At 42.9% G+C, this 25696-nt stretch overlaps 1 protein-coding gene across 2 annotated transcripts in view; it reads left to right on the forward strand.

The window, feature by feature from the left end:
• St6gal1 (ST6 beta-galactoside alpha-2,6-sialyltransferase 1) overlaps positions 1–25696 on the forward strand; it is a 139353-nt gene that overhangs the window by 32706 nt on the left and 80951 nt on the right. For both annotated transcript variants that reach the window (XM_005330992.4, XM_021730321.3), the window contains exon 2: positions 4410–4550. The gene's annotated coding sequence lies outside the window, so the exon portion shown is untranslated. The remainder of the gene's footprint in view (positions 1–4409; positions 4551–25696) is intronic.

Raw genomic sequence — 25696 nt, forward strand, 5'->3', positions numbered from 1 at the left:
TAAATTTCATCCCTGATTTCTTCTACTATCCATTTGTCACTCAATAGCATATTATTTAGTCTTCAGGTGTTAAAGTAGCTCCTATTTTTTATTTTATCATTGATTTCTAATTTCATTCCATTATGATCTGATAGAATACAGGGTATTATCTCTACTTTTTTTGCTAAGATTTTCTTTGTGGCATAAGATATGGCCTATTTTAGAGAAGGATCCGTGTGCTGCTGAGAAGAAAGTGTATTCACTTGTTGATGGATTAAATATTCTATATATGTCTGGTAAGTCTAAATTATTGATTATATTATTTAGTTCTATGGTTTCTTTGTTTAGTTTTTGTTTGGAAGATCTTACTACTGGATAGATAGGTGTGTTAAAGTCAACCAGTATTATTGTGTTAGGGTCTATTAGATTGAGAAGGGTTTGTTTGACTCGGATAGATGCTTCATTGTTTGGGGTATAAATACTTAACGATTGTTATGTCTTGCTGACATATAATTCCTTTAAACAGTATGAAATGTCCTTCTTTGTCTCTTATGATTAACTTTGGCTTGAAGTCTACTTTATCTGCTATGAGGGTGGAAACCCCTGCTTGTTTACATGATACATATGAGTGATGTGTTTTTCCCATCCTTTCACCTCCAGTCTGTGGGCGTCTTTGCCGATAGGCAAGTCTCTTGGAGAAAGCATGTTGTTGGGTCTTGTTTTTTAATCCAATCTGCCAGTCTATGTCTTTTGATTGATGAGTCTGGGCCATTAACATTTAAGGTTATTATTGAGAAATGATTTGTATTCCCAATCACTTTGGTTTATTTCTGTTTTTTAAATTTGACTTAGTTTCTCCTTTGATTGAATATTCCTTTAGTGTAGTTCCTCTCTTTGCTGTTTTTCACTGTTTTCCCCCATTTCATCCTCATGGAATATTTTGTTGAGAATGTTCTGTAGTGCAGGCTTTCTAATTATGAATGCTTTTAACTTTTATTTATCGTGGAAGGTTTTTATTTCATCTTCAAATCTGAAGCTTAATTTTGCTGGATATAAAATTCTTGGTTTGCATCCATTTTCTTTCAGAGCTTGAAATATATTATTCAAGGACCTCCTAACTTTGAGGGTCTGGGTTGAGAAATCAGCTGAGATCTGAATAGGTTTCCCTTATATGTAATTTGATTTTTTTTCTCTCTCAGCCTTTACAATTCTATCCTTTTTCTGTATGATAGTTATTTTCATTAGAATATATCTTAGTGTGGGTCTGCTGTAATTTTGTACATTTGGGGTCCTGTAAGACTAAGACTCTTGTATTTGAATTTTCATTTCATTCTTTAGGTTTGGGAAAATTTCTGATATTATGTCATTGAAAATATTATGCATTTCTTTTGATTTGTATCTCTGCACCTTCATCAAGCCCAATAAATCTTAAATTTGGTCTTTTCATGTTATCCCATAATTATTGGAAGTTCTGTTTATGGTTTCTTACAATTTTCTCTGCATGGTAAACTTTATTTTCAAGATGATATATTTTATCTTCATTGCCTGAGGTTCTGTCTTCCAAGTGGTCTAGTCTGTGGGTGATACTTTCCATTGAATTTTTAATTTGATTTATTGATTCCTTCAATTTGTGTATTTCTGCTTGATTTCTTTTAGGAATCTCTATCTCTTTATTGAAGTGATCTTTTACCTCCTGAAGTTTACCTCTGATTTCACTCCTTACATTGTCCTTTTTTTTTTTTTTTTTTTTTTTGATTTTTTTTTTTTTTTTTTACTTTTTTTTTTTTATTGTTGGTCGTTCAAAACATTACACAGTTCTTAATACATCATCTTTCACAGTTTGATTCAAGTGGGTTATGAACTCCCAACTTTACCCCGTATACAGATTGCTGTTTCTTACATTGTCCTTTACTTCAGGTTTAACTTTGTAAATTCTGAGCTCCTTCTCTCACATTTTTTTTCTACTGTGTTGTCAGTAGATTCTATTGTTGGAGCATCTAGATTTATTTGGGGTGCTTTGTTCCCTTGTTTTTTTCATGTTGTTTGTGTGTCTTCCCATCTAGAGGTATGGATCTGAGGCAGTACAGTTTCTACCCTGTGGACTTAATAGTGTCCCTGAAGGTTTCCAGAACCTCACCTTTAAGGGGGAGAGCAATATTAACAGCACCCAATGCAAACCTATATAGCCTTAATCCAACTAGCTCCTGTAAAGACGTCTATAGTTTTGCTCATAATAAACAGACACAATGTGTTCAATTATTGTCTACAACATAAACAGTAAGTCTGCTGAAAGGCTTTACAGTTTCAAATGGTGTACAAAGAGAGAACATATGTGGTGTAGGATGTGATGTTTATGAGGGAGGAGAAGAGAAGGTAGAATTAAAAATTTATGGTAGGCGTGAAGGAGGAATCAATAGAGGTTGGCTGTTAGCAGGAGAAAAGAGAAATAATTCAGGGAAATAGATAAGTGAGAGGGAAAATATATACAAAGTAAAAAAAAAAAGGTAACAATATAAGAATACACAACAAAACTGTAATATACTATTCAAACATCCCAGTCCTCAATAAACTGATACATAAATATTTCTTGGTTTCAAAATGGTAAATACGTGAGAGAGGGGAGAAAAATATCTTGATGGAAAATTGAACAATTGTTTCTGTTGGCTTTCAAAAGTTTCACAGCTTCTCTTCTCTGTGGATAGGTGGGGTTGTCTGGAGTTTGATGACAAGGCCAGTCCAGTGGGTGCTGGACTGGCTGGTTGGATGAGCTTGTACCTTCTTCCAAACTTTCGACCTGTTGTAGCCAACCCAGTCTGTCTCTACACACTCAAGGATTCTCTGAGCTGGGGAGAACTTGGCTGTCTTCAGCCTCTCCAATGTGTGCTCCTCCAGGGTGAAATGCCCCCAGTCTCCAGCTTTCCACAGGATTGCCAGACCCTGACTGGCCCATGCAGACCCAGCCACAATATGAGGTATATGGGCTTTGGATTCCCCAGTCTCTGTTACATTGCTGTCCCAAGATTTCAATGATGATCCAACTTGCAATCAGAGAGGCCACCAGGGATGTACTCACGGAAAGAAACACATGTGAAAAAGCAGTAAGATGGCAGCCAGTAGCACACCCTGCAGAAAGACCCAGGTGCAGCCAAACCCACAGGCACCCCAACACTGGACCTCCAGATCCTGGCCAGTGTCCCCAGACAGAGGCAGCTGAGCCCCGAGTTGGCAGCAGTGACAAACCTGCAGGCACCGTGGCCTTGGACCCCCAGGCCATGGCTGGTGTCCCAAGATGGAGGCAGCTACATGCAACTAAACCTGTAGGCATCCTGACAGTGGACCTCCAGGCCCTGGTCAGGTGGCTGCATTCTAAAGACATTTTAATTGAAATCATTTAAATGTTTCTTTAAATTCTTGAAAGCAACTGACATTTAATTTTATGATGATATTTAACAAGTTTTAAAACATACTTGTCTCAGTCCATCTGTCCTACTATAACAAAATGCCATAACCTGAGGAGATATTTACCATCCTCAGCACCAAAACAAAACCCCAAAACCCCCAAATTGATTTCTCAAAGTTCTGGAGGCTGTGAGGTTCAAGATCAAAACACCAGCAGATCTGATGTCCAGGTAGAGGGACTGGTCCATTGAAGGCACCTTTTCATGTGTTGTCACATGGTGGAAGAGGTGAGGGGGTGACTGAGGACTCTTTTATGGTGACAGCAGTGCTGTTTATTAGGGCTCTATGATTATGACCTGAGGACTTCCCTGTAGTTATCTTGGGTGTTGAGAATGGGTAACTTTTCCCCTTCTTTTCACTTAATTATGTTCTCCAAAATGTATAAATGAAACTAATTTATTTGGCACAAGAAAAAACAAGTACTTTAAAAACAAATGCTATCTATTCAGGTAGCTAATAATAATCTATGGACTGAAAATTTCGACTCAGTTGAAAATGCTTCCGAAACAAATTAGAAATTGCATTCACATTTGCAATAAGATAGACAAAATACTAGAGGTGGATGGAAGTCTGTGAGCAAACTATTTGATGCATCTCTTGATTGAAACCCACAAATCTGCAATGGTTAACCTAAATATAAGACTTGGGCTGGATCTGTAGTTTTCTTCCCACTAATGGTAGCATCAGGATTCAGTGCCTGGAGTCGAGTCTGCTTTGCTTAATTTGCAACTCACAATGAAATCACAGAAGGGATGGCTGTGGGTGAAGAGATGGCTAGTTTGGGCCTTGGTAAGGAGACTGGCTCTTTCGGGTGAGGGATGTGGTTCTGTAAGGTGCTCTGAAGTGACCAGAATGCCCAGGGCTGGAAGAACTAGGGTGAGAGGAGCAAGAGTGCTCTCTGTCTTGCAAGTATTGACATATATTCTTCTGGTACTCAGCTTGCAACTTTGCTCTGTTTTTGTCCCCTGCAGGCACGGGTAGAGCCAGTTGTGCAGAGCTCTGCAGCAAGCAGCCCAGAAAGAAGCAATGGGTACCATGGAACTCAGCTGAAATGAACTGCTCCTTCGAGTCTGTCCCAAGCCTTGGTGCCAAGTTTTCATCCCAGTGCTGAGGTAAGAACCTTTGAATCCTTGCTTGGGGAAAGAGACAGCAGAATGCCTCTTTGCAGAAGGGGAGAAGGAAATGTCTTCTTCTAAGGCTCAGAAACAAGGAGCAGTTGCTTGTGGTTCAAACCATGTGCTTCCACCTGAGCTCATCTGGGAGGCAAGGTCATTTGGAGGCAGAATGACATCTTGATAAGGAGTTGTATTTTCTTGGTTGCTGATGAAATTTGAACTCCAAAGAGAATGAATTTATCTTCCAGGTAAGACTGCACCAGATTCAGGTGCATGCTTAGGTGCACCTGTACTTCCCTGCAAGGGAAGTAAGCTCTTAGGAAACTCACACACACACACACACACACACACACACACACACACACACACACACACACACACCAGCCTGAGGGAGAAAGAGTGACATAAATTATGCATTTCATTCCAGTAAACCCATAAAAAAATTAACTATTAACCTGGTTATGTTCTGAGTATAATAAAGTAAAATGTGGACATTTGGAAAAATATTAATGTGGAAGAAAATAAACATGTGAAATTCTACTGGTGTTACCAGACCTTCAGGTCATTTTCTATTAAGATTACTCTTAAGTTTACACAAGATGCTGCTTCCTTCTGCAGGGAGATAGAAAGATGCGGCAGAAAGAACACTGAATGAGGAGCCTGGGTGAGGAGCCGGACCTTGCCTCTAGTCTGGAATCTTTCCAGAGCTGATTTTTTTTTTAAGTATTCAGGAATTTTACAAGCTGGTTGTTAACTGTTAAAAAAAATGTTGGTGGTTTGAAATTGACCATGGTGGGAAAATGTATGCCACAAAAGTTAGCAAATTTTACAAACTGGTGCTTTTTTTTTTTTTTAACTATATTTTCACTTCTTTTTTAAAATTAATTTTTACATTTATATATGATGTCAGAATGCATTACAATTCTTATTACACATATAGAGCACAATTTTTCATATCCATGGTTGTATACAAAGTATATTCACACCAATTCGTGTCTTCATACATGTATTTTGGATAATAATGTCCATCACATTTCACCATCATTTCTAAACCTATGCCCCCTCCCTTCCCTCTATCTATCTAGAGTTCCTCTATTCCTCCCACATTCCCCCTCCCTACCCCACTATGAATCAGCCTCCTTATATTGGAGAAGACATTCAGCATTTGGTTTTTGAGGATTGGCTGACTTCACTTAGCATTATCTTCTCCAACACCATCCATTTACCTGCAAATGCCATGATTTTATTCTCTTTTATTGCTGAGTAATATTCCATTGTGTATATGTGCCACATTTTTTTTTTTTATCCATTCATCCACTGAAGGGCATCTAGATTGGCTCCACAGTTTAGCTATTGTGAATTGTGCTGCTATAAACATTGATGTGGCTGTGTCCCTGTAGTATGCTGTTTTTAAGTCCTTGTGGCAAATGGGACTTTTTGTTTTGGAAATTTGGATTGCAACAGTTCCTCACTGGTTCCAGTGGCTACTCTGCCATCATGCAAGTTACTCCATCTGTGTGTCCTCCTCCCCCCGACTTTTTTTTCTCATTTGTGCACAGCAGGTGCTCAATAAACATTAGCTGCATGGATCAATGGGAGTGATATTTCTGTCCTTGTTATCTCCTAAGATACCTTGTTATCTCCATAAGAAAATGAAAATGAATGTCTTGCATGCATGCCGTGAGGCTCTCTGCCCATGTGGGGAGGGGCAGAGTGGATTGGGAAACCTTAGGTTTATTGATGGAGAGAAGTTGGCTGTGTTTCCTCCTGTGACTCTCACTCCTGGGGGGGTCTGTGAATTATTGACATCCTTTCATAAAGGCAGATAAAACCTCCATTTATTAACTAACATCTGGGGCACATTTCCTTCCTAAAAAAAGTCAAGAAGCCAGTCAGAGAAGTGTGAATAGGAAGCCTCAGGATACAGAATGTGAGAGCCAGGAAGAAAATCAGCTTTTGACTCAAAATCTCTACTGGGGGAGGGTGTGATGGGGACTTCCTGCCAAATGTGAAATTTCAACAAAAGCCTCTTTCTTCAAGGCCCTGCTGTGGCAGCTGATTAGAGTTTATTAAATTGGCATAATAGAGTCTCAGCCTCTTTCCTCCCTCCTGCATGTATCCTGAAGGAGGGGACAGGGGAAAGGGTGAGACATCAATTAAGCACCAGTTTGTCTTCCTGAATTGTAGGTTCAGAATGTTTAAAAAGTCAAAAGCACTGTAGCTGCGGCCATGTGGCCCCACACCTTCATTTTCAGAAACCATGTCACAGAAACCGGTGGTCCCGGCCTGAGCTCAGGCTCGGGGTGGGACACTGCTCTGAGGCTACTGACCACACCACTGAGCCTTTGCTTGTACCTGGCAAGGGCTGGGTCTCCAGGTGCCAACCCTGCCTCTACCCTTTCCAGGCCTTCTCTTGTATCTGCTGCCACAGCCCCAGTGCACTTGAGGTACTCTCTGGTAGGATTAAGTCCCCTTCCTCACAGGGGCTTGATTTTTCCAAGCTAGTGGAACCCGTTAAAAAGATCTTACATTTATGAGGAAGAGAAGGGAAAGGTATCTCTTGAACTCATGGTAGTTCCAGGCACTGTGTCCTGTGCTGTCTCTACATTACCTCTTTAAATTTCGCAACAGTACTTATCCCCAGCCTTTATCCTCTCTCCTGCATGTGTCCTAAATAGGAGGGGATATGTCTCAGATGTAGGAATCAAGTCCCAGGGTGGTAGGTAAAGAGACTTGCCCAAGATATCACAGTCCATAAGCAACAGAGATATAAAATTAAGCCTGTTTCTGACCTCCTCAGCTTCTCAAAACTAGTGAGTGCTCTTCACAGCAAGTAGTGGCCCACACAGGATTTCTAAATTCTAAACCCAGTTCCAAAAGACAGAGTCTCTCCCCTCAAGGAGCATTGGTCCATCTCTCTACAGCCAGGTGAACAGCTGCAGTCCAAAGTGCTTGAAGCTTTGAAAAATGCTGCACTGTTCCTGATAATCCCAAGGGCTCAAGATAACACCAGAACTGAGAGCATCCACAGAGCCCTACGGCCCAGTCCACTTGTTCTTCTGATGCCCTAGGAGGGGCATGATGCCCATGATCCCCCAGCTCTCCCAGCCAGTTAGCGACAGGGGCTTCTCAGACTCAGGACTCTCAGAACACTTTCCAGGAAACACACCGAGATGAGCATGTTTGGCTTTTCCTCCACGGCTGGGGAAGAGAGTACTCCTTTGGCAAGATGGATTTATTTCAGTTCCATAGATATTTACTGAGTGCCCGCTGTGTGTCCAGCTGAATATTTCAGCCTATTTGGGCAAGAAATTCTGGCCCACATTTGGGCAACTGATCTGACAAGGAGAAGAGTTTCCCTGTATCAAGACTGCACAGGACATGGCTTCTCCTTCCCCTTCCTCCTGCAACCACACACCTCCCACTTGTCTTTCAATAACTCTAAAGGGGCAAATTCTGTCTTACGTTGTTGTGAATTACCAACACCTTTTCATAAAGGTGGATAAAAGCCCTTCATTTACTGACCAATATCTGGGTCACATTTCTTTCCTGGAAGATTCCAAGAAGTTGGTCAGAGATGTGTGACAAGGAAGCCTCAGTGATATTGGACTTTTAGTGCTCAACCTGTGAACTGGAAAATAGTAGAACATGGGCGAGGGTTTTGGAAGATCCTCACGGAGGGCAGGACTGAGGGGAGGAGCCATCTGGGAAGCTCTTCTCAGTGCAGGTGCATGTTCTGCCCTGGAGTGGGGCCTAATGGGGTTGCTGTGTGCAGGCTCATGGATAATCGAGAATCCTTTTCATCAGAGGCATCTGATCAACTTCAGAAAATGGAGAAGCTCAATTCTGCAGAGGTTGGAGTTAGGGCTGAGAGAGTTCCTTGGAAGGCTGGCTGGTTAGCCTTCCCCTCCTTTCTGTGAGAAGTGGAGATCCAGAAAGCGGAAGGGCTTTGTTTATCACACAAGTGGAACTGGATGGAGTCTGGTCCCTTGAGTGGTCAGGATCCGGCCTCACACCAAACCACTCTGGCTTCTAGGAAGGGCTGCCCTGGGAGCAAGCCCAGTCCACATCCTGCCTTAGTCTGCCTGTTCCAGAAGACTTGGCTGTGGGGGGCATTTGTGGCAATGACAACCTGGGTGGGGAAAGTGTCATCTCAGTGACGCAGAGATGGGCAGCCTCAACCCCTCACCTTCCTTCTTTCACATCCTCCTTAGGCCAGAGAACTATGGCTTGTGACTACAAGCTGGGGATTTGGCACTGTAGAGAGGCTATTCGAATATAGGGTAAAGTGCCCAGTTTTAAAGATGTTTAACCCAGATTTGAGCCTGACCAGGACCACCCAGGCTTTCTGACCTGATTCCTCATCTGTAAAATGGGCTGAATTCATAATAATTTCTATAAAGTTTTTCCCCACAAAGCAGATGCCTATTAAATGGTACCCATAATTATTTTTCATGCACCTTTACTGAAGTTTAATGACAAAACTTGCACATTTAAATTGCACAAGTTTATACACACACACACACACACACACACACACTCAGATTATTCCCATAATCATGTTAATGAACATAACCACTACCCCACCCCCAGTGTCCATCCTCAGGTATCCCTCTCTTCTGCCCCTTTCTATTACCTTCCTCCTTCCCCTAATAGCCACTAATCTGCTTTCTATTACTATAGATTAGTTTACATTTTCTAGAACTTTATGGAAGTGGAATTTTACAGCATGCACCCCTCTTTCACTCAGCATAATTATTTGATATCCATTTATGTTGTTGGATGTATCATTAGTTTGTTTCTTTGTTGCTAAATAGTATCTGATGGTAAGGAGGTACTGCAATCTAGCCATTCATCTGTTGATAAGTATTTGGGTTGTTTTCAGTTTGGGACTCTTAAAATCAAGCCACCAAGCATGTGTAAAAAAAAAAAAATTGTGGACACATGCATTCATTTTTCGTGAATGAAACACCTGGAAGTAGAGAATGGCTGGATATTCTCTTAGCCTTTTGAGAAGCTGCCAGATGGTTTTCTGGAGGGGCTATGCCATTTTACATTGCCACCTGTGGTGCATTAGAGTTCCAAGTGCTTTGCTTCCTTGCCAACATTTGGTATGATGGGTCTTTAATTTTAGTGACTCTAAAAGGTATGTGGGGATTTCTCACCGTGGTGGTATTTGCGTTTCCCTGGAGACTGATGATGTTGAACACCTTTTCATGTGCTTATTGCTATCTACATATCTCATTATGTGAAGTGTTCGGTCAGATCTTTTGTCTTTTTTTTTTCTTTAAATTGGGTTGATTGCCTTTTTATGATTGAATTGTAAGAGCTCCTTATGTATCCTACAGACAAGGCCTTTGTTGGATATTTTTTGCAAGTATTTTCTGAAAATCCATGCCTTGGGCATAGCAGGAGATGGAAGTAAAGATACTCATAATTATAATCTAGTTGAATAAGTACTGTGCACAGAAATGATAGAAGGAGAGTACTCATTTTAAAGTGAGAAGTGTACTGGGGGAGAAGATATGGATCTTAAAATTAAAAGTTAGTGGGGGTGGGGTGGGGTGGAAGGGCAACTTAGGTAAAAATTTGTAGGTGCAAAAATGCACAGACATAAGAAATGTCATGGTACCTGCAAAACTAAGAATAAGCGATCTGGTTGGAGCATTGGGATTTTGGAGCAGAAGGATATAATCCCAGCTCCCCCACTTCCTGAATGTGCACCTCTTTCTCTCTTTTTTTTTTTTTTTGATTAAGAGGTTTTTATTCTGAAACAATTTACGATTCCCAGAAAATTACAAAGGTAGCAGAGAGAGAGGTAACATAGCCTTCATTTAGTTTCTTCCAGTGATTTCATCTTACATAATTACAGTGCGATATGAAAACCAGGAATCTGAAATGAGTTCAACGTGTGGACACAGTTTTGTGTCATTTTCTCTGAGTAGATAAATGTAGCTACCAGTGTCATCAAGATACAGAGCTGTTGTGTTACCACAAAGGTCTCGCCTGTGCTTCTCTTTTATCATCACAGTGGCTCCTCCCTTTGTTTTAGTCTGGAGAATGTTGTCTCTTGGAGACTGTTCTGTAAACAGGATTATATAATATGATATATATGAGTTGCTTGTTTGGCTCCCATCGTAATGCCCTGCATGTCCACCAAGGTTATTGAGGGTGTTAGCAGGTTTTTTTTTTTTTGTTTGTTTGTTTGTTTTGGTGTTAGCTCTTTTTTATGGTTGAATACAGCTCCCTGGCAGGGACATACCCATTTAACTGTTCATCCATTGAAGGATATTTTGGCTGTTTCCTGATTTTGGCTATTACAAATAAAGCTGATATGAACAACTCTGTACAGGTTTTTGTGCAGGCATAAATCTCTTACTCTGGGATAAATGCTCAAGAGAGCAATTGCTGAGTTTTCCAGAAAACTGCCCCAATATTCTGTAGTGTGGCTATACCATTTGCCATTCCCATGGGCAATGAGATCCACTTCCTCCCTGTCCTTGCCAGCATTTGGTGGTTATCATTTTTGTTTTTTAACTTCAGCTGTTCAAAGAGTTGTGTAGTGATTGCTTATTGTGGTCCTAATTCATGTTTCCCTTGGGGCTGGCTGTGTGGCTGTCTTTCTGTCCCCCAGGTCTGGCTGCCTGAATCAAAACTCCCAACTGTATTTCTTGGGTGTTTGAAGCAAAGGATCTGTGCTGATCATCCTCTTCCACCCTTTCCAGAGCTGCCCCAGAATATGACTTTCTTATTCTTTGACTCAGGGGGCCAATTATGGGAGATCCTTCTTCATTGTTCTGGGTGACCCAGAAAAGATGTTTCCCAGAGCTGTATATTTTTCCAGGGAGGATTGGTTGTTCACAGTTGAGCAAACAACCTGTAACTGCTGACATTTTACTGTGCTCTCCACCCCATCCCTCCCTGGAGCTACTGTGCCAACATCTGTACTTACTGGCAGCTGAGATGAAGAAACCACTGGAGTTGGCCCAGGAGGACCGTTTTCTCAGCATTTGGAGTTCTGACAGTGCCAAGGACAGCTGCTCTGGCCTCAGGCCCTCCCTGAATTGAGCATCTTCTACTCTTTCTGTTTGTAGATGGAGAGAAAGCTTCAAAGCACTGGAAAAAGAGTGATTACAGCTAATTATTATAGTGCACTGCTTATGTGCTGCATGCTAAGTGTTCAAACTATATTCATTCATTTAATTTCTACAACAATCCCAAGAGTTAGGCACTATTTAATCTTCATTTCATAATAGAGGAAACACAGGGACACAGAGCAGTCTGATGGCTAGGAAGCTGACATTGGAATGTAGGCAGTATGACAATCATGTCTGTTCCCATGATATGCTATCCTGCCTGAATACTGCTGGTACTGGGGAGAACTTCATGTGGCATAGACCTTGCTCTGTGAACCCAAAGGGCCTCAGGGTCTCCCCTAAGGAACATATCAGAGAACAGAATTTTCCATGAGTTTTTTTTTTTTTTTTCCTGGAGCAGGAGCAGTTTGGGATGTTGGAATAGAATACGGAGCAGGTGGGAAGTGAATGCATTTCCAGGGAGGTTGGGGAGTTCCTTGGAGTTGTGTGCTGGGCATAGGGCACCCAGGTATGAGTGGATCTTGGGTTCTGAGTTCTGACAGTGATGACTGGTCTGTTTCCTGAGCCTATTGTACACTCACACGGTCTCACGTGGGATGTAGGAAGCTGCTGGAGGAGTATGGTGCATGGGCCCTTGACCCTGGGGACCGCACATGGTTACTCTAGCTTTCAGATTCTCCACCACTGGCCTGTGCAGGGCTAACCTTGACAGTGCACTGGAGGGTCTCACCAATCCCATCCTACCAATGTGCATCAGGCATGGCTGGAAAAGAGTGTGGGCTTTCTACCCAGACGGATCTGGGGTTTAGTTTCAGAGCTTTGGTGTCTGAACATGTGAGCAGGGCAATAATAGTATGGGGCTTATCAGCTATTATGAGGGCTAAGTGGAGTGGTATAGTGAAGTGCCTTAGGGAGTGTTGGCTCACTTCTGGGGGCAGTGCTGCATTGAATGAAAACTGGATGTGCATCCCTCACCCAAGTTCAGTCAGTAAGAATGTCCATTCACTCATTCAATGATAATCAGCTTTAAATGAGCACCTGCTATGTGCTTCAGTGCTAGGCACTCTGAACACATGAGCCATGGTCTTTGGCCTCACATAATATGTGGTCTAAAGGGAGACAAATACTAATTAGTAACACAATCAAATGTAAAAGCATGAATAGGAGGGGGTGGTCACCACGCAGGAAGCTTTGTGATGCTGTGTGAATGCCCGGGAAGTGATTCTGACCTGGGGTTTGCTTCTTTGGCTTTGAACAGTTGATAAAGTCAATGTGAAACTCTCAGCTGGGGTCCCTTTACCTTAGGACACATCCTGATTATAGGCTGACCTAATGCCTGGCCACCTTGGGGCTCTCCCTTATCAACCCAAACTGCTCCACTCTTCACTCTCATCCAGCTTTTCCTAGCTGTTGCTGGACCCATGGGGACTGAGAGGGAGCCTGGCCCTGACTCTGAGCCTCCACCTTGTGGATCTGTGGGGTTTTTTTTGGGGGGGGGGCACCAGTGATTGAACTCAGGGGCACTGGACCACTGAGCCACAACCCCAGCCCTTTTTTGTATTTTACTTAGAGACAGGGTTTCACTGAGTTGCTTAGCACCACACTGTTGCTGAGGCTGGCTTTGAACTCGAGATCCTCCTGTCTCTGCCTCCCGAGCCACTGGGATTACAGGCATGTGCCACTGTGCCTGGCTCTCTGTGGGGCTTTTTGTTGTTTTTGAGTGTGCTCGTGACAGTCAATTTATCACTTAGCTGAATATAGATAGCCACCTTGATGGTTTGATCATCATATGGTCCCTTAAAACAACTTATTTAATGGCAAATATATATATTTCATGAAATTAATCCATATGAAGGGAACTTAGTGATTTTTTAAAAAGTAAATTTATATACTGAATTGTGCAACTATTACCACAGTGTTTGGAACATTGCCATTGTTAGTTGGGTAATCTTTACATGCAAACTACAAGAGAATTATTTGTGTTTTTATGGGATTAGTTCTGTGCTTCCAGCAGAAGGATCTCATTAATCAATTAATCCAATTAGTATTTTTTGAACTTCTTCTGGAGCCTATAGCTGGGTGCAAAGGGAATAAATAACTGCCTGTGGACAGTGTTGAACATAGCTTACTGCATGAATGGAGTTCATAAGCTGCAGGGCAGGTATTTATTTTCTACACTGTGACTCGTAATGGAAGATATGTCAAGGGACTTGCTTTTGCAGTAGCGGTGTGGCACTGAATTATTGGCCCAGCAGATAGAACAAAGTGCTCTCCAACCTCTGCAGACAGTGCTAGACTTTGGAAGGCCTAGATACAGGATCTTGGAAGGAAGGAGACAGGGTATGCGCTTGACTATGCCTGGGTTTGACAGGTGAAATTGAGGTGAGGAAGGAAAGAGTATGAGCTTGTCATGGCAGTTGTCCTGGTAAGTTCAAGGGATATTAGAGGTGGCCTAGAGTTCAAGGGTATGTCAAGTATGTTGGGTATTGCGGGGAGGCTGGACAGTGGGTGGGAGGACAGTTTCATATACTAGATGGAGGGATTTAGGTTTTTTGGGGTAAACCTAGAAGATGCTGTTTTAAGTCTGAGGAGGGGCTGGATTGTTTGGAGCTGGACTCCAGGAAGTTCATTTTGCATGAGGAAAGTGATAAGAAGCTGGAGATGGGTCAGGAAGCTGTTGTGAGGGTCCTAATTTTAGTGATGTGGATTGGACTTGGGTAGGAGCAGTAGAGAAAAAAGAGGAGTGGTGAGGGGAGTAAATAATCTCTCTGCCCCCAGCCTCTTCTCCCGGAGGCCCTGCCTGCCCTGTCCTTCATTGCATTTGAACCCATCCTTCCAAATCTGTCGGTCCACAGACAAACTCTGCAGCTTCCTGCAGCATGGTGTCCCTTTGGCTTGCTGGATTCCCTCTAACATCCACTTTTCCTCTCCTAGTCCTTCTCCTGTTGCCCAGGAGGAAAGGGAAGGGACAGAAGAAGCAGAACACAGTCCCTGTGAAAGACAGTGCCTGGGAGACAGTGCCCAGAGGTTTCCAGCAGGGGTGGCTGGTGGTTTCCATGCCACAGAGTTGAGCAAGGCCAGGCCTGAAGGAGTATAGCATTCATGGTGGGGACCAGTGTAAATTAAGTGGGGTACTATGCGTGGGCACCAGCTCTGTGAGTACCTCCTTGCCTTTTGTGCTCTATGCACCTCCCTTGCCTCACCCTGGTCCTAGCACAACTTAAATCCAATCTGCCATCTTACCATAGAAAATTCGGTGCCCCCCCCACCCCACCTCAAGAAATGCCTGATGGTCCAAGACCACATGGGGAGATATAACCTTCTAGGTCTTCCTGTGCTTTCCTTGGATTTACTATCTTCAGTTGTTTGACATGCCCTTTCTTTTTTTTTTTTAATTTTTTTTTTTGGTAATTGTAGATGGGCAGACTGTCTTTATTTTTATTTGTATGTGGTACTAAGGATCGAACCCAGTGCCTCGAAGATACTAGGCAAGCTCTCTGCCACTGAGCTACATCCTCAGCCCTTGACATGCCCTTTCTATTCCTGTCTCTCACTCCCCCAAGAATTGGAAAGAGAGTAGTAGCTTGACAATGTCTGATCTGTCACTGAAGATCAAAGTCTAATTCTGAGAAATCCATTTGCTGAGTGGCTACCACTACCAAGCCAAGTTGTTTCATTAAGTTTGTGAAAGAACCTTTCAAAATAAGTATCATTATCTCATTTTCCTGATGGGGAAACAGGCTTGGAGAGACCAAAGGGCTTGCTTAAAGGTACATGGTTACTAATGGTGCTGTGGGATCCAAAGCCTGTGTTCTTCCTGCAACACCAGACTTTGCTTCAGTCCAGCCATAGTTATGCCTCACGGCTGAGTTCTTAAGGGCTGTAACAGTATGAGCAAAGGAGACACAGATTTTGTCCCCTGCTTGTGAAGGGAGACACACCTATTCTTTATAAGTGTGCTGTCCCAGGTGTCTCACATCAGCTTCAGTGATGATGGGTTATTGCCCACATGAAATCCATGACTCAGTTAATCGCCAGACCAACCATCACAAAGACCTCTTCCTCTCTGCTCCTGAGTCTTTAAGCTGCCACTGGCAAACAGTTCATTCTGCAAGGAATGTGACCGTGCCTCCTTTCCCCACTGTGTCCCCCTCATTTCTTCACACTGTTACTATGACTGCCATTGCCTCCCCCAACCTCACCCCCAGCAGAACTCTGATTCACTTCTACCATTTCGCCCTGGTCAAGGCGAGCTATTTTGGCTTCCTCTGCTTTGAGTCCCAGTGAGAATTTGGACTCCGTGTTTTCACTTGTCATTTTAGACTGTTTGCCAGAGTTTACGGAAAAAGGCTTCTATTATTAATGCCCTTGCTGGGAACAGCTGCGCCCTGCCAGGTTGTCATGTGAGACCTTTGGAAGGCCAGAGCTACAAGGCCCACAGCTCTCTTGGTCCCACTGGGTCAGGTGGAAATGTGATCCCATAAACTGCAAATGGCCAAGGAGGCCGAAAGCGCCTAGGAGGGATTGAGCAGAGTCTCCGGTAGACAAAGCAGCCCTGGGAGCCTGAGCGTCACTGGAGGTCCCAGCCCACCCTGGGCCATTATTTTTTGAAGTCCTTTAGTCTGAAGTTTCCCGCCAACATAAAAATGAAGATATTGGCAATCACTTTAGGAAGAGAGAGCCCTCATTCCTTACAGTGGATGCTATCCCTGCCACTTGAAATAACTTAGATTTAACCCTCAAAGCAAGGCTTTGCCATGGGTAGGCTCCCTTGTCACTTCAGTGGGCAAGAAAACAGCCACAGAGAGGTGAAGTGAATCATCCAAGGTCATGAGTAAAGGAAGTAAAGGGTAGAGATGGAACTCAAACCCAAGTCCGACTAGTTGAAAGCTCATGCGCCTTTCAGGATGTTGTGAGGCACTAGACATGACATAGTGGTTCTTAGTCTATCCCTGTAGTTGGCCCCAGCTCCTCTCCTCTCATCCTGTCTCTCCCCATGTCTTAATATTCTGAGGAGCCTGGTATTCCCATGGGGATTTAATCAGAGTTTAGTATTAGCTGGGCCAGGGTAATGGGGTGGAGAGTGGGTACCGGTCAGGAGTGAGGGAAGATGGGGTCTGGCACCTCACTCCCTGTCAACTGAAATGGCCCCTCTTCACCTCTTCATGCCCCATCAAAGCTCCTGTTTCATTTTAGGCGTTCACCATGAAGTTTAGAGAAAGCAGTGTAATGATGTTACCTGCTTACTTAGAAAACTTCTAGAGCCCCAGTTTCTTGCAGGATAAATTGGAGCTAGACACACTCATGCCTGGAGCAGGTGAAGCCATCTCCCATTCCACTGGCCCTCATATTCTCACCCCACTTGCTGCTTCTCGCCATCCCTGAGCATAACAGGCCACTTTCACGGCTGAGTCTTTGCCTGCCGTGCGCTCAGTGGGGATTCCTTGATCTACCAGGTGAACTTTTCTCCATCTTTCAAAACCCAGGATGAACTTCACCTTTTCTGACTTCCTGTAGCCGAGTTGGAACACCTTGGCCCTTAGTTCTTAATGCTTTACAGTTTTCCACCCATTGGTTTATGATCTTTCTTTCCCCTAAACCTTCGGTCCCAGTGCATCACCTGTACTTGGGGCCTATCTATGTGAGTGGATGAATGAGGGTTAATAAAACAAACTATGTTCTAAAGTATGAGTCATGGGTGGATTACTTTACCCAAAATACTAGGCCAGAGGAATTTAGAGAAAGGAGAGGTAATAGGCTAAAAGTTAATTTCACTGGGCCGAGAGCAGGATTGCAAATGAGCCCAGAACAGAGTACTAGAGGGTCCCAGAAAGGCCAAGTAACTAGAGAGACCTTATTGGGGAGTGAAGCACAGGCACTCCTTGTTCCTCAGGCAAGACTCTCCAACTCTGTATCTGGCCTGCCTCCCAGAAGAGGAGCTTCATGGGGCAGGGCAGGGTAGGACCTCCAGAAAGAGTGGGGCTTCCGTAAGGAAGTGGGCAATGGCTGTACAGAACAGGAGTAACAGCAGAGGCTGGAGGAAGTGCAAGGCAAACTTTCTTTCCTTGCTGTGGTGCTCATGGGAATCCTGCTGGCTGGAGCTCCTGCCTAGTGGCAGCTCCCAAGGATGCAACAGGAGCTGGGTCCCAGCAGGAATTGGGACCTAAGAGCTGAATACATACGTCATTCTGTGCCACAGGTCCTCCTTCTTATGAGAAGTTGCTAGGTTTAGTTCCTTAGTGCTTAGGAGATGGCTAGTTTAAATCCTGAGCTTAGGCACTCTAATTAGAAGTTGTGTGGCACTGATAAAAATAATAGGAATGTTATAAGGTCATTAAGATCAGAGATGATGATGATTTCTGTTGAGAGCTTTTCGCATGCCAGGTATTATATAAAGTGGCTTATGACCATTATCTCCCTTATTCCCCCGAATGCCCTCCTATCAATAGATGCTGTTCTTATTCTGAAATCACAGATAGATAGCTGAGTTTCAGGGACGTTAAGTTGCTGAGGTCATGTAGTGAATAAATGATGGAATCAGGTTGTGACTTTACTACTGTGCCATTGTCCCTGATTTGTCTGACCCCATGAATCACCTAGGTCTCTTGTCAGAAGAGCAATCCCCAGGTGTGGTCTCAGATTGTGTTTGAGCCCAACTGAGGTGGGGCCTGGGTGCAGTAGATATAATAGGCACCCAGGGTGATAATCGAATCCGGCAAGTTTTGGAAACAGTTTTATGATTTCTTGCCTGTGAAGTGTGGCTCAATAAATGTTAGCTGTTACGACATAAGTGTATTGAAAGGGTAACTCATTGTAAAAGGATATTCATCTTTTTAATTCTTATCAGTCCTTGAACCAGATCTCAAAGATTGGAGTCAAGAGGAAGTAGACTCTGGATGAGTGAATTGACATTCTGAAGATCTCAACCCAGAACCACCTGCAAATAAAATGAGCTCTCTTTAAAAGTGTTTAAGCAATTGGTGCTACAGTGAGTTGGGTGTGATGGTGGAGCTGTTGGGTCTTATGGACCTGCGCTCAGTGTTTATTCTATGCATGCTTCAGGGGACATCCCTACACCCAAGGGATCTTGGGGTGTGCTAATATTCTCGAAGAGTGGAGTGGATCAGGATGCAAAGTAAGGAATGATTGCAGTTCTAGGAGAGACAGAAGGAAGGGAATGTGAAACAAAAAAAAACCTATTGGAGCAAAGAATGATTTGTGAATTGGGCAACACTGAGAAAGAGAAGTTTAGAAGATGAGCTCTCTGCAGAAGTGAGCTCTCTGCATAGTGTGCTCTCTGCACAGTGTGGGCACTGAGCTTTTATAGGCTTCGAGGCAGAAAGACAAAGAAACCATATTTGATTAGCTGGAATAGAAAGACCTTGTTTGGAGGTTAGTAGGTAGCTTCTGATTGGGAAAGCCTCATGTTTCAGTTGACTGTTTGCATTGAATTGGATGTCGGTTTGCCATAAGAGCTCCAGTCATGGAAACAAACAATGTCAGGCCAAAGACCTCCTTATTTGCCTTAACAGAGGGCTGGCAGAGGCTGAAGCCAGCAGTTATTTCTGGGCCATCATCCCCTGTACTGAGTAACCTACACCCAAGTCTCCTCTGGAGTTTCTGAGCCTCTGGAACTCACAGTCGTGCTATAGTATGTAAAGGCACATCAGTTTCCTCAGGGACTGGTGGTTGACAGATACCTTTCTGTCTCTTGTCTATTATTGAGTTCTCAAGGCCCATCTGTAGGCATAAAAATTACAGAAGATAGTCAGGGAATATTGTTCTAGCAGCTCCTAGAGAAAGGCTTGCCCTACCCTGGTCCATTGATCTTCTCTTTCCAATCTTAGCCTTGATGATAAACAGTTTTTGAATTGTTTATTTACCATCTTTTCTTCCAGCAGCTCCTTTAGCTTCCCACTAACCGAGAACCCTCAGTTTCTTATAGACTTAAGAGTGTCACTCTTAAAGCTGAAAGAGACCCACTGAAAGATCATCCTCGGATACTTCCATTCCAGAGATCAATAATTACACAGATCCACAATAGCTACCACTGTGATCACTGGCCGTGTGCTGGGTGACTTGCCTATATTTTCTCATTCAGTTCTCCCGACATCTCTGATTGTGGGCATGTGATGGCACAGATCCTAATTCCTGTTGTACAAATGAATAAATCAAGACTCAGAGAATTCAACTAAGGTCCCTATATGACAAAGTTAGAAAACAATGGAGTTGAACATCCAACTCAGGTCTGTGTGGCTCACAAGTAGAACTTATTATGCCTGTGTCACTTTGCCTTACTGGAATATTAGGAAGTCCCACTTCTTTTAGTGAGGAGGAAACTTAAGATTTGGTTACCCTGATTGGTGATAAAGAGGGCAGCTCTATGCAGATTGCATCACAGAGATGGCAGATCCCCACGTTCAAATTGGAAGTCATCCTCGATCTTTTTTTTTTTTTAAGAGAGAGGAGAGAGAGAGAGAGAGAGAGAGAGAGAGAGAGAGAGAGAGAGAGAGAATTTTTTAATACTTATTTTTTCATTTTTTCAGTTCTCAGTGGACACAACATCTTTATTGTATTTTATGTGGTGCTGAGGATTGAACCCAGTGCCCCGCATGCGCTTTACTGCTTGAGCCACTTCCCCAGCCCCATCCTCGATCTTTTAAAGTGTAGATGTTCATGACCTTCCTCAAGCCATGTCCTGGTATTTGCAGCAGAGATAGGTGACTGGTTGCTCATGATTCTCAGTGAGGCTCCATTCATGCTAATGATGGTGGCAGGTCCCCCAGGAATGTGTGCCTGCAAGCCCGTGGGGCTCTGTGACATCCAGCAATTTGATTGCTACTGAGGACGAAGACAGCTGGGTGGATAAAGTAAAAGGAAGGAGCATTTCTCAATCAAACTTTGAACTTGAGACCAAAGTGTACCTGAGTGTATTAACTTGGGTATGGACACCACCTAAGTCCCCCATCACTGTCTGCCAAGCACAAGGAGATGTTATCTTCTAGTGAATAGATCTGATGTCTTAGAAAAACAAAAACCCTGCAAGAGTGGCAAAGGAACTTGAGGGCTTTCTCCAACTCAAGCTGTGTTTTCTATAGCTGTAGTATAGAGCTTTCTCATCATCATGCTAAGATGGAAGGTCTCTTCCTAGTTCCTTTTTTGAATTGTTATTTACTGTCTTTTCTTTCAGCAGCTCCTTTGGCTTCCCACTCAACCTGAGAACCCTCATTTTCAGCTTCTCTATGTTATCCTAGTTGACCACTGACACTGGCCCAGGGCACCTGCTTATACTAAAGGAGCTTGCTCAGATCTCCTATGCTTGAGGCTTCTTTCTATATCCAGCCATTTCAAGAACAGTCCTCATCTTCATTTCTAACTCCAGCTGGGTGTTATCTTCTTCTCGAACTTCCTTGTAGAAATGTGTTCCCTAATACACAACTCACTCTTTCATGATAACAGTCCCATGGCATTTGTTTAACTGTTTTGTTTTCTGCCTCAGGTATGTTAAGTTTGTCTCTAAAGAGTTTTTGAGAATAAGGACTATAGTTTCTGTGGAGATTGGCTGTGTTTTAGCTTCACACAGTGTCTAGCAAGTCACAGGTAGCTAATAACATTGTTTTTTCATTTGTCCAGCAGATATTTATTGGACACTGATGATGGTCTGCACTAGATATAAAGATGGTGGTGCTCCAAACCTGATGGTGATTGAAGGGAAGCAAATATGTAAATTAAAATGATACTTTGATTAGAGTTATAATTGTGACTTAAGCAAGATTTATGGGGATCACAGATGAGAAACAATGAAGAAAAAAGATGAAAAAAATTTTAAAAAAAGATGGAGGCAGATTTAAAAAATATTTTCAGATCAGAATGAGTAGCAATTTGTGACCTATTAGGTGATTCAACACATTTCACAGCCTTATTTTAAGGATTGTGTGCTACTGGGAAGGACAAGTGATCCAGGAGCACTCAGGGTGAAGGATGACTTGAATGTAGGGTCAGAAAGAAGAAAGAATTGAAGATCCCAAGCTTAGAAAGATAGTAAGAAGTAGCCAGCGAAAGGAGGTTATAATTGTTAACATACATTAGGGTGCTTATAACTGTATGCAAGGTTAGTAACATAAATTGCTTCATTTTTTTCCCTCATAATAACCCTGAAAGGTAGGTATGGTCATTTTCTGTATTTTATAGATGGGGTAACAGAGTGGCTGAGTGCCTGTCCAAGACCACACAGCTGGGAAATGGTGGAGTTAGGTTTAAACCCAGGAACTCCAGAGCAAACACCTCTGCAGCTGGTGGAGAAAATCAAGCAGCTGTTCAGGGGTGTGCCAAAGCCATTATACTAATAAGTCCCAGAGTCATATCTCCTGCCATCCACCTGTCTCCTGAGCTCTAGACTTCCCCTAAGACCTCTGCCCACCTCACACTCTGTTTGATAGTCTAATCTCAAACTCACCTTATCCCACATTGAGCTTCTGACCTTCTCTGCCTGTGGACCTGCTCTCCTCTGGTCTTCCCCTTTGAAAGCAGCACCACCCTTTTGGTTCCTTGAGCCCCACACCTTGAATTCTCAACTCTTCTTTTTCTCTCACCCTCATCTAAAACATCAGTTGTGATTCTCAAAGCCTATCTGAAACAGACCCACATCTCACCACCTTCACTGCAAACACCTAGTCTAAGCCGGGAGTCTCTCTCACCAGGAGTACTATGGTGGCTTCCTGGGCATCTTCCTCTTCTGGTCACCACACAGTGAACTGAGCGATTCTGGTGACCTTCAGTCAGGTTGAGTTGTTTCTGTCCTTACACCTTGAAATAGCTCCCATTTTACTTAGTAAAAGCCAAAGTCTTCACAATGATCCACCAGGCCTCTCAATCTCCTCCCCTGGGTCTCTTCCCCTCTGACTCCTCAGCCCAGCACTTCCTACCCATCCACCTTACTCACACTCCACTCTACTCCGTTCCTCAGAGCACTTAGCATCTTTAGGATACTAAATAATTTACTTGTTTGTTATATTTATGGTTTTTTTAAAAAATGTATCCCCTTCTGCTAGAAGGTACAACTGTAAGGGTGGTGACCTTCATTTGGTTTAGCCCTGTTGTATCCTAAGCACCAAGAATTGTGCTTAGCACAAAGTAAATGCAGAATGTAAAGGTCTCCAGTTTAAGCATTTTTGAAAGAATGCAGTTCAGAGTCCAGAGGAGATGCCAAGGGGCTGGGCTAGATGGATGCAGGAATCTTTTTTCATGCAAAAGTCAGAGTGAGGGGAGTCTACCTCCAAGGTGACCCCTGGAGAAGGGGCCATTGCAGGGCTGGCAGGAAGCTGGTTACCAGAGGAGGCCCAGATGGGCAGAGAGGAGGGACGTGGGGAGGATGCTTGTGAGGCATTGGAGGGAGGGAGTTTGAAGAAGACCCAGAAGGGCCTGATAGAAGTAAGAGCTGGAGGGGCAGCCCTTAGATTTGCAATTAGAAAAGCAATTGCTGTGGGCCAACTTCAATTATTTGAGGAACAAGTGGAAATAAGGAAGTATAGGTAACTCAAAATATCCTGCCAAGAGGAAGGAGAGATTAGTTTGCTGTTTGAGGAAGTGAATTCTTTTTAGTTTTTTTTTAAGCTATTTTAAAAAAATTGGGGGGTGAGTTTGGGTGGGTGAGTGGGGGACAGGAAATGACACATTCAGTTAATGATATCCAGACTGGCTTATGAAATATGCAAATGCCAAAGAGTTGCTACTTGTTCTGATGCCCTAGCATGGTGCTTGGCACATAGTGGGTCCACAACAAATATTTGTTGAATACTATATTTAATACTGTGGAATTCAGTGAAAGGTTCTGTATGGATGAGACTAAAGTTCTGTCTAATATAGGAGGGTTGTTTTGCTGGTTAGTGAGTGATATCTTTTTCTTTTTAGTGACACATGCCTGAGTGCTTCGTGCAACTGAATGTGGTTAAATTTTGGTTTCCTCTTTTCTGCACAGTGCTGGTATTTCTAAGAGGCACATCTTCAGGTAACTCACTTGACTGGCTAGATGACAGTTTATTTAACAATTCCGTTGTTCAAGGAGAATGAGACAGTTGGCCAAACCCAGCAGGAAGTCCTTTGGACTGGAATTCGAAGTTGGTGCCAAATCAACTGTCTCACACCAAGTCGAGCTGCCTCTCTGGGGGTTGGATATAAATGAGCTAAGGTCATTTCCTTTGGATTTTATAAACAGAAAAATGCCAGGAAAGTGGCGGGTGAAAGAGCTGGGACGTGTAATAGATATCTAGATCCAAATCCCTCCCCACTTTTAAAATAAGTAATATACAAAGAATGCAGGCTTGGTTTCCTGATGGTGGTAAATGACATAATGTTTACACATATCCTGGGAGAAAGCAGAACTGTTCAATTCCTGTTTCACTCTGTCTTCTCTGAAAAGAGACAGATTAGCAGACTGTGGAGGAGAGGATAAAAGAAGGAAATACACCTGAGTGCTTAATAAGTCTCCCGTGTTCCCGAATTGTGCTGGATGTACATGCACATCACAAGCACCCCATCTGGTGAAGGGCATTGTGTCAGTGTTTCACATAATGTACCCGAGGTCACACAGCTTAACAAAGGGGAGAGAGGATAGGGCATACCATGGGGAGAGAGAAATTGAAGCCTATAACCAAAGAGTAATGAATCTAAGAAATGTAGGCATTTCTTAAAATCAGCCAGATTCCCTAGCACCCAGTACAGTATCTCATTCTTGGACTCTTGATAAATATTTATTTATCAAGGGGCATGGTTGGATGGTTGGGTGAATAAGTTAGTAGGGCCCTGAAAAAAGTTACAATTTTTTTTTCTGCAGTGCTATTGGAGGTCCTCAGGGTCTTCTGGAGAATGAGATTAATTTAGGGAGAGAGGAATATAATTTTGGTTTTCAAAAAGGATGATTATAAACCAACAACACCAGGCAATAACTGAGATGACTATATAAAATGCATAGCACATGGTAGCACTCAATGATCACTTTCATGCTTAAGGAGATTATTAATTATCATTAAATACACATAGGCCTCCTGATTTTTCTTGCCTGGGATTGGAGACATAGTTATCATGCCCAGAAACTTTTAATTTAGGGCTCACATTGAAAAGCACTATAGTTTTTCTCTAACCATAATTTCTTACTATACAGGGTAATCTCTTTCCTATTGCAGTGGATCTCAGTTTCAATTCCTCTTAGCGATGCCTATACATGAAGTTTGCATATAGTTCCATAAGCTGTATTTTAAAGACCATCCCAATAATGCCTTTAATGTTCAGACATTTTTGTAAGATATAGAAAAAGGAAACTTTTAATTCACGTTGATTATGATGATAACTAATATAGAACACTTCTATTAGACAATGAATATCTTTGTGTCCTCAGTAATGGGGGATTTATATTTTCATAGACAAGATAGACATCGTGGACTGGACAAAGGTTCAGTTGGCTTACATGTAATGCTTCAGTGTCATTGAAGGATACTAATTTTTGTTGTGCATCCTGGGATACTACTTTTCCTCATCTCTACCTCATGATTTAGATGAATGCATAGAGGACTTCCCAATCACATTTGTTGGTGATGTAAAGCCAGGAGGGTTTCTAAATATTGTATGTGCCAGAGTCAAGGTTCTCTATAAACTTAACATGCTAGAAGAAGAACTGAACGAAGAAAGAGTGCCCTAGGATAAGATAAAGACCTACCCATAGGGTCCAAATACCAATGGCAAGGCGAGGCAGAGGAGGCAGTGTGGCTAAAGAGTGGGACTTGTAAGAAAGACTAGTGGACTCTATTTTCATAGATGCTCAACTAAGCGAGGGTCGTTGGTATGAGCTAAACAGAAACTCTTAATATTTTCATTGTAGAGATGTAGTATTTCTCCCGTTCTACACTAATTGGATCACACCTGGAAACTGAGTTCAGATGTGAATGAATGGGAGTAGGCCCAGAGGAGAGTGAACAGAAAGAGTAAAGGAAAGAGTTCAGAAACCGGGGCTGGGGATGTGGCTCAAGCGGTAGCACGCTCGCCTGGCATGCG

The sequence above is a fragment of the Ictidomys tridecemlineatus genome, chromosome 3, assembly GCF_052094955.1.
Source record: "Ictidomys tridecemlineatus isolate mIctTri1 chromosome 3, mIctTri1.hap1, whole genome shotgun sequence".
NCBI classification, from domain to species: Eukaryota; Metazoa; Chordata; class Mammalia; order Rodentia; family Sciuridae; genus Ictidomys; species Ictidomys tridecemlineatus.